The 15,727-nt window shown below is 31.0% G+C and overlaps 1 protein-coding gene and 1 long non-coding RNA gene across 28 annotated transcripts in view; one reads left to right on the forward strand and one right to left on the reverse strand.

Annotated features, from left to right (window-relative positions):
- Positions 1 to 1,246, reverse strand: part of arhgef39 (Rho guanine nucleotide exchange factor (GEF) 39) — a 105,891-nt gene extending 104,645 nt beyond the window's left edge. For 25 of the 27 annotated variants that reach the window (XR_012401545.1, XR_012401543.1, XR_012401546.1 and 22 more), the window contains exon 1: positions 1,185 to 1,246. The gene's annotated coding sequence lies outside the window, so the exon portion shown is untranslated. The remainder of the gene's footprint in view (positions 1 to 1,184) is intronic. The other 2 variants (NM_001328589.1, NM_001007341.2) reach the window with 1 other exon arrangement.
- Positions 1,247 to 6,537: 5,291 nt separating this feature from the next.
- LOC103910417 (uncharacterized) lies at positions 6,538 to 7,710 on the forward strand. Its single transcript, XR_002456990.3, has 4 exons — positions 6,538 to 6,798; positions 6,964 to 7,155; positions 7,229 to 7,381; positions 7,576 to 7,710. It is a non-coding gene; the product is annotated as an uncharacterized lncRNA (long non-coding RNA).
- The last annotated feature ends 8,017 nt before the right edge of the window (positions 7,711 to 15,727 follow it).

Genomic DNA, 15,727 nt, shown 5'->3' on the forward strand with positions numbered 1-15,727 from the left:
GTGTCTGAAATGAGTTCCTTGAGTTGTGGACACATGAGTGTATTTTTAGTCAGGTGTAATTAATTGTATTGTATACAGTGAGACTACAAATGCAATTAATGTATAATATTTCCTTCAAAACTGTTAAATCAAATTAAAATCGTTACTTATAATCAGTTCTCAAAATATTATTCAAGTATGAAGGAATACTCTTTAGTATTAAGAATTTAAAAAGTCAAATATATTTAACATAAACCCTCTGAGATTATTCAGTATACAGTTGAAGTCAGAATTATTCGCCCCCCTGTTTATTTTTTCCCCAATTTCTGTTTAATGAAGAGCAGGTTTTTTTCAACACATTTCTAACCATAATAGTTTTAATAACTCATTTATAATAACTGATTTATTTTATCTTTGCCGTGATGACAGTAAATAACATTTTACTAGATATTTATTAAGACACTACTATACAGCTTAAAGTGACATTTACAGTTTTAACTAGGTTAATTAAGTTAACTAGGCAGGTTAGGGTAATTAGACAAAGTATAGTATAACGATGGTTTGTTCTGTAGACTATCTGAAAAAATATAGCTTAAAGGAGCTAATAATTCTGACCTTAAAATGGCTTTTAAAAAATTAAAAACTGCTTTTATTTTAGCAGAATTAAAACAAATAAGACATTCTCCAAAAGAAAAATACTATCAGACATACTGTGAAAATGTTCTTGCTCTGTTAAACATCATTTGGGAAATATTTAGAATACTTAGGATTAAATAAATAAGCAGGTTTACTTGTTTATAGTTGATAAACAATGCTGACAATATAAATATCAAACTCTACATGTCTTGTTTATTTGATGTGCTTTTCAAAACGAAACACTCAAACTTAAGTCTAGCATTTGGTTGCTATTTTCAAGATCAAATATCTTCTACATGTTCCCATGTAACGTTAAATAGAAACATACGAGTCCAGCACTTCATTTCTAAATTATACACTGGTATATTATTGAGAATGAAATATTTAAATGACTTATATTAAGATTGCTTCGCATGGCAGAACTGTTGAACATTTTCGTTGTCATGTGGTTTTAAATATTAACACCGCTCTCAAAAATGACAGACGTCGTAATAAATGTATCGTTTTAAGTGTATTTGCAATGTTTTCGAAACGATAATAGATTTGCTAAGCATAAAAACACTTCATACCTGATGTTTTCCTTCTTTTCAAATTGAATACAGGCGCTCTTTCTTGCGCCTTCAGAAGTTCCGGGTTTTTCTGCGCTGTGATTGGTTGTCACAAACGTACCGTCACATCTGATGTCATCGAGGAATTTCGAAAGATACAACGATAAGGGTCGTTTTACGAAAAGAGTACCACCCCATGTGTCAAATTACATATGTATAAAAGTGATTAGATTACTTATTGGTTTTTATAAATTTATATATGCGGAAAAGTTCACACCAACAAGGTGAATAATAAATTATTATTATTAAAACTGACAAAAACATCAATTAAAAATATTTTACATTATCTTTAAGAACATTTACTAATACAAATGCACACATTTTTAATAATAATTGTTTTTTAATATATATTTCATGTATTTTGTGTTCATTATATTTGTTAAGATTCTTCTGTCATATTATTTTATATGATGTTTTTTTGTTTTTACTTGATTTTAAAAATGTTTTATTTGATTAATTTATTTATATATATTTTTATTTAAAGAGACAAAACAAACGTTTTTATGATTTAACATGTTTGTCAATACCATTTGCTAATACAGTTATTTAATTATTGCATTAAATTCATTTTATGCTTTCATAATTTTTCTTTAGATTCTTCCGTTATATATTATTTTCTGTGATATTATTTAGTTTTTTTACTTTATTTTATAAATGTTTTAATATAATAAATTTTTATTATTTATTTTTTAATATTTAAATTGACATTTTTTTTAATAATATTTGCTAACATAGAGGCACATGTTTAGATTTCTTATTGTTTTAAAATGCATTTTATTTATAAATCATTTCCATAATATTTATTTATATTATTCTGTTATATTATTTTCTGTGACATTATTCTATATATTTACATTACTTTATTTTAGAAATGTTTTCTTTTTATCTATTTTTATTATATTTAAATGTTATTTTACTTTTTAAATGTTTAAACAAACAAAAAATATTTTTTTTATTTTTTAATGTTATCTTTTATTTTTTATATTTGCTAACACAAAGGTACATATATAGATTATTTTCTTTTTTCACATATTTTCTTATTCTTTTTAAAATGCATTTCATTCATATTGTTTTCAAAATATTTCTTTTTATTCTTCTGTCATATTATTTTCTGTAATATCATTTTATGTGTGTTTTATTTTATTTTATATATTTTTTTATTTACCTTTATTTTATTACTTATTTTATTGCTTATTGTTTATTATTTATACAGACAAAAACAGATTTCTTTATTATTTGAAATTATTGTTAATAACATTTGCTAACACAGAGGCACATATTTAGATTCCTTATTGTTATTTCAGTCATATTATTATTTTCAGTCATATATTTCATGCATCTTATTCAAACTCCAGCACCATTCGATCACCTGTTTTGGAGTCTAAAATGCTTAATTATTGGATTTTGGTTTTTCAATTAATACAAGAAGTGGTGAGAAAACAAATATATCCCCAAGCCTATTTTAGCTATATTCAGTAATTCATTCAGTAATGATGCAGAATATCTAAAAATCAACAAACAGCGATTACATTTCTAACCCTTTTGGCATATAGATTTATTAGATTTATTAGATAGATTTATTTTACTGAATTAGAAATGAAAAGATCCTCTCCTTTGCTTCACATTGATAAAAAAATGTCAGTTCTTGCCTGCAACTTGAGAAGCTAAGACGTTCCCTCAAAAATAAAATGAAGAATTTCCATGTAATATGGAATCCATTTATTGAATACTTTAACAAGAGAGCAGTGATTGAACCCCAGTAAAAATCTCTCGAAGTCCCCCCTTATTTGGTTCTTTTATTTTTTTCTTTCAGTTTTTTCCACTTCCCCCCAATTTTCTCTGTATTTTTGTTCTCTTATTGATAAAATAGTAACACATTTTGAATAGTATAGTATAGTAACATGATTTTAGAACATGAATAGTACACTGTAAAAAATCCAACTTGACAAATGTTGAAATTGCTTGATTTTTTTTGTTGGTTCAGCAAAAATCTGTAAAAAAGTCTGTACAACTACATTTAACACATTCAATCAACTTAAACAAAGATTTTATTCATTAAGTTAAAAAGATGAGTTTTGTGAGCAACACTTTGCTAGTTCATTCAAAAAAGCATCTGCCAACTTGTTTTTTTGTGTTAAGTCAATCTCTGACTTTTTAATGCAATGAATATACAAGTAGCATAACCTTTTGTTGATTGAAAAGGTTTCAAACATGTTAAATATTCTAAAAAAATTATCAATGGCAGTATAGAACCTTTTCCCAGAGATGGGTTGGGGCTGGAAGGGCATCCGCTGCGTAAAAACCTGCTGGATAAGTTGGCGGTTCATTCCGCTGTGGCGACCCCCGATTAATAAAGGGACTAAGCCAACAAGAAAATGAATGAATGAGTATAGAACCTTTCATGGTTTGTATTAAAAAGTAAATGCTGAGTGAAAATGCTATTATTATTATTATTGTTATTATTATTATTATTAATACAATAATAAATATCGTTATTCTTCACATTGTTATTAAAAACAACAAAAAACACTACAATACTTATAGTAACTTTATTTGAAACTTTTCATTTGCAATTTAACTTTATTTGGTGCACATTTGCAGAAATAAGCTTGCACGCACATTATCATCTCGTGTTTATTCATTACCCTTTAAAAAAAGAAAGGCATACTTTGATATTCCAATATTTAAAAATAAACCACTCACTCAAAAATATGTTTCTCAAAGGACGATATAGCATTTCCAATTTAAACAGTTCACTATTCAAGATAGGGAAAAGGGAAACAGAATGCTGCAGACATTGTGGACAGATCGAAACCATAGAACATGTATTAATCAAGTGCACAAAATATAGAAGAGAGAGGGATCAGTTTAAAATAAAACTAAGAGATTTGGACATGACAGACATTACAATCACTAACATTTTTAAAAAGGCTCAGAAAGAAACTAAAGTATATGATTATCTGCTAAAATTCTTGAGGAGTACAGGTTTGTTTTACAGGATTTAATCGGAAAGAATTATATTTTGGTTGTTTAGTTAGTTTTATTTAGATTTTTATTATGAATATTGTTTATTATTATTAATTTACCATGAAAGGGTTTAAAAAATGTGTTTTTTTTTTATTTTATTTTTATTTATTTAAATTTTTTATTTTTATTATTATTTTTTTTTTTAGAGAATAAGTAGTAAACCTTCCACTCATTGAAGTCTCACACTCCAACACAGTAGGTGGCGGTAATGCACCTCAAGCTGGTTTGCCACCCGCCATTAAACGAAAAAGAAGAAGAAGAAGAAGAAGACGATATAGCATCATTCTGTCCTGAGCTAAACCACGCCCTCGTTACGATGGTTGCGCTTACGTAACGTCAACGTCTCAGGCGGGAGAAACTAGAAGCATTGTACTTCGGTGGGGAAAGAGGCAAGCCGTGGAAGAGCAATCTTAATAGTAAGTGTGCAAAGATTGTAGTTCTTTGTTTAAGACACTTCATCTAAATTTGTCCTCCTAAATGTTCATCATATACGCGCAAAAATGTGTGCAGATGCGGCGCTTAGTGATTATTCACATAATCTCTCTTTGTTATGTGATAAGAGTGAATGAATATTTGTGTTGCCGTAAATCATATCCATGCCCCGGGTAGCAGGAAGTAATCGGCCCGAGCTCGGCTGCCCTTCGGCGCCTCCGGCTCCGACTCGGCATCAACGAGTGTTATACGGGCGGAGTGTGGCCCGCAGCTCGCTCGCGCACATGCGTTTGTGATGCAGCTGTAAACACTGGCCAGATTCCTGTTAACCCTATCTGGCCCGAGTCTGTCTCGGCTCGTATAAGGACTCGGCTTGTGTAACTGATGACAACCGATTAAATTCTTATTTTATCTAGTAATTTGTTAGCTCCACGTTTAATGATAATTTGAGAAAATATATATGGTACAACAACAACAAAATAATAAAAACATTTAGTGTGGATGGTCGCAATGTTTAGATGCAAACAAAACAATATTATTTATAAATGGATTATATATATCATCTAGGGAAAACAGTGTAAAATGCGCTTATTTTCGGGATAGCACGCTTCCATGCAGACTGTTTTTTTAAGCAGAAGTATGGTTTCATAAGAAACACATGCGTGAGTCAACTCTTGGTCCAAACTCCAATCCAGACGGTGGCGGTAATGTTCCAAAAGCTGGTTGCCAACCGCTATGATGATCACAAGAAGAAAAAGAAGTTTGGCGTTTCAAAACAGTGGATTCCGGTCAGAAAGGTAAGGTTTTTGCTGCTTGTATACTGTATACTTTGCGAATTTAATGCTTAAAACATTTTCACAGTGTTAGGTTATTGTTAAGTTATTGTTTAACTTGTTTATGCAGTGCATCAGTGATCGTTTACTGTTCTCTTTAAATTATCATTCTATTATTAAGAGAAATATATTAGTATGTGCTTTAATTTATATGTGTTAGCCTATGTGAATCAATTATATCTTATGTTCAAGTTGTAATTTGCACATGTAAAACTAAATTTCTTAAAGCAGATTTTGATGGGTTTTATTTTTTGGTTATTGACAGTTATACTTTCTGATTTAAATGAATGGGTATAAATGAATATTTTTTCGGTTAAGTCTTACTGTTCTTGTTTAACAAAGGTTAGTGAGGTCATTTTGTAGCACATCACAGAGACCAATAGCACATTCTTATGAACATGTGAATAGGCATGTTATAGTTGGGTGATTTAAGTCCACTATAACCTGTAAACTGCTGATACATTTTCAACATAGATTGAGATTTTCAGACTTTACATTACTAATTGCTTCACAAACAGCTGAAATGGTTTATTGTTATTGGCTATCATCATCATCAAACATTTTCCACAATGGTAGGTTAATCTTCATGGGTACAGAATAATGCATGTGCTTGGCCATCTTACAAATCTATGTCTAAGATTCATAAGGCTGTCACTCTGCATGAATCTCTGAATAAATCCTGTGCAACCTTCAGTGTGCTGATTATTTACACCATAGGTATTATAGCCATTAATTAACTTTGATAGTATTTCAGGATTTTAACTTTTTCGGGGGAGGTTAACAACAATGTGATGTTTTATTATAGACACACATGAGGAAGCTCGACTCAGCTTGGCTTGCAGACAGATGAGGACGATGATCGCCCGTCATACACCTAAAGAAAGAACAGGTTTGTTTGCAATTATTTTAAACACATACTGTCAACATTATGTCATTGATCTATTACACTGCCATTGTCATTGATCTAGTGCCCTGCACTATACTAAAATAATGTTTTGTTTTGTAAATGTATCTGATCAAGGGGCATTAAAGACACAACTATAGTGAACGTGATGAAGAAAAATTATTTGGAACAAAGAGGCTGGAGAAAAAACTGATTTGAAGATTTCAGAAATTGATGCAGCACCGCAAGTACCATCACCACCAATGACTATGGCAGGATCCTTAAGAACACCATCAAGATACACAGATGCTGTACATTCCAGTACACCTATGAACATTTACAGTCCTTGTTCAAGTGCAGTCGGAGATCAAGACAACTTATTGCAACTCGTCATGTCTTTGTAAGAATTCAAGACGTCACTAAATTTGTAATGGCTTAATGCAGCTAGAAAGTAAAGATCAACTAGAGAATATCAGCAGTGTCTAACCCACTGTTGTATTTACACAAGTTGCATGAGAATAAGCAACAGGTTGATTTATACTAATTTGTTATTTTTCTTTTTTAGCACGACTGAAAAAAAGTTAAAATCATGTGACGTCATAAAGCAGCAACTGTGCCTGATTCTCACAAATCAGCAAAACCAAAACAGACGTGATGAAATTCCTGATGTAAACACATTTGACCTTTCTTTGTCCAATTTGATTTGTAAAAACTTGAAAATCAACTAAACGAGCAGCCCGAACAAATGAAGAAACTGGTAAGTTTCTTGCTTATTTCTAAGTGTTTTATGTTTATTTATTTATTTATTTATGTGTTTTTTTGCTTCGTAGGTAGCCTACTTTGGATTGATTGGTGTTTTCCACTAAGCAGTTTGGTGTGTCCCGGGAAAGCTTTTGGCTCACTTTTTGGCTGAACAAATTAACTGGAGCAGGGCAAACCAAAATGTGGCCTTTCATGCACTCTCCCTTAGGACTGTCTATTCAGTAAGTTGGTTTTAAATATACATTTCAGTACAATTAGGGGCAGTTCCATCTGTGTATTTCTTTGAATCATTAATCAAAGGAACAAAACATCTATATATAGTCCCATTTAGGTTGTACTTATATGAGAGCAAGCATCTTTCTTTTTTCATTTGTACTTTTTCACTACTAATTGTTTGTTTATCTTTTAATCACAGATGTAGTGAGGAGAAATGTCCATACCACATCACTGATAAAGAAGTGGAAAAATGCATTACAAGGTGGCTACAACGTGCTCCTGACAGGGGTGGAGGAAGGAGGGAAGAAGAGAAAGCTAATGTGTCAAATGTCTACATCAAAAATTTATTTTTTAAACAACATTTTAAGTGTATTAAGATGTTCCCTGATACTTGGGTAATTTGTTTCTTTTATTTGCAATTTTATATATATATATATATATATATATATATATATATATATATATATATATATATATATATATATATATATATATATATATAAAATGACAATATGCTAAATTCTGAAAAAGCATCTTAATACATTTTTAATTAACATAATATAATAAAAATATTAATAAAAAATTGCACAAGACATATAAAGATATACAAGTCAAATTATATATATATATATATATATATATATATATATATATATATATATATATATATATATATATATATATATAATCATCTCACTCATTTAAATGTATTATTATGTTTTATTTATTACATTTATTAAAAATGTTTCTTAAGAATTCTGCAGTTCTTTTTACAATTTTGACTTGTATATTTTACATATTGTCATGGGTATTTGTAAGATGTTTCTTGCTATATCTTAAATTGGTTTCTATATTCAGGTTTATATAAAATTAAGCTGTTTTAAGATGTGTCTTGTACAATTTTTTAATTCAAGTCTATTGGGAAAACAGGGTTGTTTTAAAAACTTCTGTGTATGTGTGCAATTTCAGATTTTGTCTTTAAATCTTCCTGTGTCTCTTTATTGTGTAGTTTTATTATTACTTGTGCACTACAAAATATTTTATTCAAGTTTAGTATTATTTGTTTATTGCAATCAATAAATGTTTATTATTATTATTTATTTTGTCCTTTGTTTGATAATTTTTGTTATTAGATATGTATGCTGTTTGCATTTTATTCAAAGGTTGAACGCAGTGCCTACACTTTGCCTTTACATTATAGCCTGCGTTTGCTGGTATATAAATTCAAATGGTTGTAATACCATGTATCAAGTACCAATATAATACCAAAAGGTTTTATATCAAGGTATATTGAGTTGCGCCAGCTCCGGGCTGCAGCGCACATTACTCGCGGGCCGATTCTGGCTCGGATGCGGCAGCGAATCTAGCTGGAACTAGTCCAAGTGTATTTTACTATCTAGGGTGGCTCTTAAAGTGACAGCGCGTATATTCCAACTGCTTATTATTATATTAAGCAAACAAAATCAAATCAAAACCAAAATAATAGTAATAAATCGTTCATTTTGAACTGAAGGTGTATACAGTGGAACACTTATTACTAAAGTAAGATCCTTTACTGGCAGTTTTAATATCATATTTATCCATGACCAGCCAAGGTACCAGCACAAAACGTAATTATGCAAGTATAGATTTTGAAATGAATTACAACAAATACTAAGATTTATATCTCAAGGCAACTAGTAATTCAGATTGATTGCTCTAATTGCCCTGCTGAAAAAAAACAAAAAAAAAACAGCATATGCTGGGAAGGTATATGTTTTGATGCTGGTATGCTGGTCTTGCTTGTTTTAATGCTGGTTTTGCTGGTCTTAATGCTGGTTTTGCTGGTCTCAATGCTGGTCCTAATGCTGGTTTCAATGTTGGTCTTGCTGGTCTCAATGCTGGTCAGGAGCAGCACTTAGACCAGCAAAACCAGCACTGAAACCAGCAAGACCAGCATTGAGACAAGCAAAACCAGCATTGAGACCAGCATCAAAACATACCTTACCAGCTTACGCTGTTTTTTCAGCAGGGTGTTGTGAATAATTTATGGGATATTCTAAGGTTATTAAAATTGATAGTGTGAGGTAGTCTCAGAGATGTGCTGTAATTGTTATATATTTAATATAATTGTGTTTCCTTTTCATGTGATTAATTTGACTTAGTGTTTGTTTTTTTGTTTTTTTACAGATACACTACCTTGTTTTTGTACTTTAGTGAAGAACCGCAAGAAAATGAATGTTTTGGTAAAATGTATGCCTTTTTTTGCCATGTGTGTTTACTCCGATAACATTTTATTTATTAGTACTAATTTCCAATTGTATTTTTTTGGTTCATTCAACTTCTGTAGTTTCAGACCATTCAGACAAGAAATGTTCAGTCAGCAGAACTTAAAAAAACAGAGCCATGTGTGTTTGCTCGGATAACATATAATTTCTTAGTACTAATTTCCTTTTGTATTTTCTTGTTCTCTCAACTTCTGTCATTTTTGGCCATCCAGACAAGAAATGTTCAGTTAACACAACTTTTGCTCTGGTAACATATAATTTCTTAGTACTAATTTCCTTTTGTATTTTCTTGTTCACTCAACTTCTGTCATTTCAGTCCTGCAGACAAGAAATGTTCAGTTTGCACAACTTAAAAATATTTGTTGTGCTGCAGTTGCAGGTTTCCAGAAAACTACTAATGTTAAGTTGACTCAACTAGACATTTTTTGTTTCACTGACAAATTATTTTCAGTCAGTGTAGCTGATGTTTTCAAAAGTTGAGTAAACAAGAAAAAACAGAAGGAAATTAGTACTAAGATTTTTTTTGTTGAACTGGCTTAAAATTTTTTACAGTGTAACATGAACTTTTTGTTTAAAAGGAAAAAAGTATACATGTGTAAAAATTATAATTTGTACAGATGTAAAAAATACAATACAGAGAAAATCAAAAAATATATATTTACATTTTTATAATACTTCTTTAGATTGTTTTAATATATTTCATTTTACAATATTTTTTTTTATATTTAAACAGAAAAAAAACGGCATTTTTTATTATGTAATTTTATCATTAACCAATTGCCAATGTCGAGGCAAATATTTAAATTCCTTATAGTATCATTCCTTAACATGCATATAATTTATATTACTTTCATAATACATCTTTATATTCTTCTGTTATATTATTTTCTGTGGTATTTTTATATGCTTTTAATTTTCTTTTAGAAATGTTTTATGTGTATTTATTTATTCATTCATTTGCTTATTTATTTACTTATTAACTCTTGTGAGTAAACTGATTATTCATGACAGAATTATTAAACTTTTTTATGATCATGAGCATGGCAGCACATATGAGGAAAGATCTCTGTGAAACTTCAGTTGTGTGCCTTCAGAAGCATCTAAGGCACGTTAGGTGAATCCAAAAGCTTCAAAGCGCAAAGTAGAAAAGAGAAGCACACACACAAACACACATTAAATGAATCTCCTAAATAAGACCAAGCATTAATTTTACATTTAACTTCTGCATCCTAGGAGTTAAGAAAGGGAGTTTAGTCTATACTCCTGATGATTCATCTAAGGAAATGAAGGGAGGAGAAAACACATCTCAGCAAATTTCTGCTAATTATACAAGAGAGTTGGCAAGATGAAAGTGATGCCCCGTGATCAGACTTGGCACAGTAATAGCCTTTAACTCCTTGTAGACAGTCCCTCTAATATTAGGAAATCCAGCAGGAGCCTCAAGTTTTAAAGTTGCAAGCTTCAACTTCTCAAACTATTTGCTTCTGCTTGTCTTTTCCCACAAACAAAACGCTTGCAGGACCGAGATCAGATCAGCGAAAACACTGACATCTAGTGTTGCCTGCCTGTGTGCTCTGAAAGCAGAAGGTGTCAGACTCTGACCAACATCACAGACTTGTGCACAGAAATATGCTTCTATAGTCATCTTGTATTGGGAATTCAGCAAAATCATCACTATGGATTTAAAACTAGTAGTTTTTTTATTACATCCTTTTCAGATCCTGATAAAATAACTCTCCTAAATTACACTCATTGGTATAGCTTAATGCATGCTGAAACAAGCACATCTATAAAATGAAACCTATAGAATTTTACCAAATGGTAGCACACTTGTAGTACAACCTTTGTATGGTGTCTATCTCCAGCTTTAAATTTAGGTGGGATTCTAAGATATTTTAACTAAATATAACATCTCTGCTTATAGTTTACCCAAAATTAAAAAGCATTTGCTCATGCTCATTTTATCAATTTGTATGGTTTACTTTTAATTTGTTTTCACTCTGCAATGAAAGTCAATGGGGTCCAAACAACACTGGATTATCCCTGTTGACTTTTGTCTTTCTTTTTAAATCTACTTTTGTTTCTGTGATATGATAGTATTGTTGCGATAGAAAAGAGATACTAGATACTCATTATTTTATGATGCAAAAAGTATAGGATTTTTAAATAATTTTTTATATACAAAAAAAAAAAAAACTTTTGATAACCCTGCAACAAAGGATAAACTTTATTTGTCCCAGAGAGGAAATTTATCTTGGGGAAAAAGGTGCTGCAACGTTGCTCTAAGCAGACGATAAAATAAAATAAATAAACAAAACAATTAAGAACATATTGTTTACAAATTAAGACCACATATAAATATATAAATAATAAACATTTAAAGCACAGAACACAGTTGGGTGCTAATGTACAGGTGAATTGTTCATGGTAGAGTTCAACAGTTTTATCGAGGTAGGAACAAACAAAAGCTTTAATCTTTTGCTTTTACACGTTGGCATTCAGGTCTTTTTCCTGATGGCAACCTCTGATATTTACTAAAAGGAGGATGTTTGGAATCAGCACTAATATTTATTGCTCTTCTCATGACCGCCTGTTTTCATGGCTCAATCAAACGTTAAATGTAAATGATCAGCTAATAATATGACAAAATTAAAAGCTAACATTCATTATATTATTATTATTTATTTTCCTTCGGCTTAGTCCCTTTATTATTCTGGGGTCGCCACAGCGGAATGAACCACCAACTTATCCAGCATGTTTTACACAGCTGATGCTCTTCCAGCTGCAACCGGGCACTGGGAAACATCCATACGCACTCATTCACACACTACAGCCAATTTAGCTTATTCGATTCACCTATACTGCATGTGTTTAGACTGTAGGGGAAACCGGAGCACCAGGAGGAAACTCACGCAAACACAGGGAGAACATGCAAACTCCACACAGAAATGCCAACTGTCCCAGACAGGACTTGAACTAGTAACCTTCTTGCTTTAAGGTGACAGTGCTAACCACTCAGCCATTGTGTCGCACCTCATATTATTTTATGATGCAAAAAGTATTTGCTTTTTATGAATATTTTTATATACAAAAGATTTTTGATCACCCTGCAACATATATATTGTTTTTCATGTTAAAGTTTGTAAATTTTAAAGTGTTTGTTGAGTTTTGTACTTCTAAAGTTGTATATGTTAAATAAATGAATAAATAAATGAATGAATATAATAAATTAATTACTGAATTCTGCATTTTTGCTCATACAATAAAAGAGAATTTGGTCCAAATAACAAATATTTAAATATTAATTAAATATTAAATTATTACTTTTAGGTACTAAAAAAGTGTTATATTTGTAGTTTTTATTTTTAAAAAAAATTGTTTGTTATACTTTTATTCAGTATTTTTATTATTTGTTGTAATTTTTCTTCATATTTTATGGCATATGCAGCCAGAAATCCCCCCCCAAACCCCCCCGCCCCCGCCCCCAAAAAAATATTTTTCCCCAATTACTGTTTAATGGTGAGAAGAATGTTCAAACTATTTCTGAACATAATAGTTTTAATAACTCATTTCTAATAACTGATTTATCTTTGGCATGATGACAGTAAATAGTATAATACTAGATTTTTTTTATTTTACATTTAAAGACTTAACTAGGTTATTTAGGCACGTTAGGGTAATTAGGCAAGTCATTGCACAACGATGGTTTGTTCTGTAGACAATCAAAAAATGAAAATAGCTTAAGGGGGCTAATAATATTGACCCTAAAATGGTTTCAAAAAATTAAAAACTGCTTTTATTCTAGCTAAAATAAAACAAATAAGACTTTCTCCAGAAGAAAAAATATTATAGGAAATACTGTGAAAAATTCCTTGCTCTGTTAAACATTATTTTGGAAATATTTAAAAAAAGAACAAAAAAATCATGGAAGGGCTAATAATTTAGACTTCAACTGTGTGTATATTTCAAGACACATATTTTCTTTCCAAATAAATATATATTTTTCATTTTTTTCATCCGATTCTCAAATAACATATATTTGGTCAAAATGCCACTTGTTTCTCGGTTTTAGATTGAACTAAAATAACCCTGGCTCCAAAGAGTAAATAAATGTCCTACAGATCTGAGCGTGACACATTTATTATTTGCTATTTTCTTGCATGAATTCTCCTATTAATGCCACACAGGACAGAGCGTTACATATATTGTATAAGTCAGCATATGCTCATTAATACAACAATGCCACATATAGAGTGTGCAGCGCTGCTTCTGGAGCGCCAGATGAGCCTGTGCCCTTGAGTTATGATTCCTCGCTCAACCCAAACCTCTCTGTGAACATACTGTACCTGAGACCTCAATGTCAGAAGCAATAACATCTTCACTTACAACCAAAACCATATAGATAAACGCGATTCCGGCACATTTCCAGTTTTTCAGAATATAACCTTTAAAAATTACGATTTTTATTCATTCTCAGTGAATATGGACACATGGACACATCCTCAGTAAATATATATATATATATATATATATATATTCATTAACATGAGAGTGTGGTCAACTCATATCTTCTAGATAAGACTGAAAAATTCCATAGTTTGTATAACTTCATGATTTTTCGAGTTTATTATAATTTTATAATTTTTCTCTTGACATATTCATTGAGGCCTATTCATTTTTGCACCCTGATCTTTAATTATTTGTTAGTGTAGTTCCATTTGTTCCTTTGGTACTTACTAATTTAATGCTATATATTTATAATTTATGTATAATATGTAGAGTATTTATACGGTTTATATTAAAAGAAGCACTGCATCTGTAATGTGAGATTCATCAAAATATACAACATATGACAATTTTAACAGCTAGACTGTTTACTGTTTTAAATTTTAATGTTTTTCTTGTATATTACACATTTAAAAAATGAAGTTTGCTTTTTGTTCAAACTACTTATTTAAAACAAGCCAAAACAACCCAAATCTTGGCATTTTTTGGGGGGGAAACTTTGTTTTGTGTTCAATTTACTTAAATTTGTAAAAACTAATAAGTTATACTAAAAACATCTAAGACCTCTTATATTTTCACAAACATCAGACTTCAAACAACATAAAAATATACTTTTCTTTCCTTTAAAAATGGCATTTTTCAAAAAAATTAATAAATAAAAAATTCTGCCTTTGTCAACTACATATATGAATGACAAAAACAGTGTGGAAATTACAGTGCAAAACAATTATATTCAGAAAAAACGACTCTCTATATATTTATGGAGAGTAAAAAGGTACACCTAAAGTACACCTTACTAGTACCAGGTTGGACTCTTTTGTCTTCAGAACTGCCTTAATACTTCGTAGCATAGATTTAACAAGGTACTGGAAATATTCCTCAGAGATTTTGATCCATATTAACATGATAGCATCATGCAGTTGCGGCATATATGTTGGCTGCACATCCATGATGCGAATCTTCCATTCCACCACATCCCAAACATGCTCAGAGGCCATTTGAGTACAATGAACTCATTTTCATGTTCAAGAAACCAGTCTGAGATGATTCGCGCTTTGACATGGTGCTTTATCCTGCTGGAAGTAGCCATCAGAAAATGGGTACACTGTGGTCATAAAGCGATGGACATGGACAGCAACAATAAAAGGTAGGCTGTGGCCTTGAAACAACACTTAATTGGTACTAATGGGCTCAAAGTGTGGCCAAAAATATATCCCCTACATACTTAGATCCACCACCACCAGCCTGAACCGTTCATACAAGGCAGGATGAATCCATGCTTTCCTGTTGCTGACGCCAAATTCTGACCCTATCATCTGAATGTCACAGCAGAAATCGAGACTCATCAGACAAGCAACGTTTTTTTCAGTCTCCTATTGTCCAATTTTGGTGAGTCTGTGTGAATTGTAGCCTCAGTTTAATGTTCTTAGCTGACAAGAGTGGCACCCGGTGTGGTCTTCTGCTGCTGTAGTCCATCAGCCTCAAGGTTGGATGTATTGTGCGTTCAGAGATGCTCTTCTGCATACCTCAGTTTTAATGAGTGGTTATTTGAGTTTCTTTCTAGCTCGAACCAATCTG

The sequence above is a fragment of the Danio rerio genome, chromosome 4, assembly GCF_049306965.1.
Source record: "Danio rerio strain Tuebingen ecotype United States chromosome 4, GRCz12tu, whole genome shotgun sequence".
Classification (NCBI taxonomy): Eukaryota; Metazoa; Chordata; class Actinopteri; order Cypriniformes; family Danionidae; genus Danio; species Danio rerio.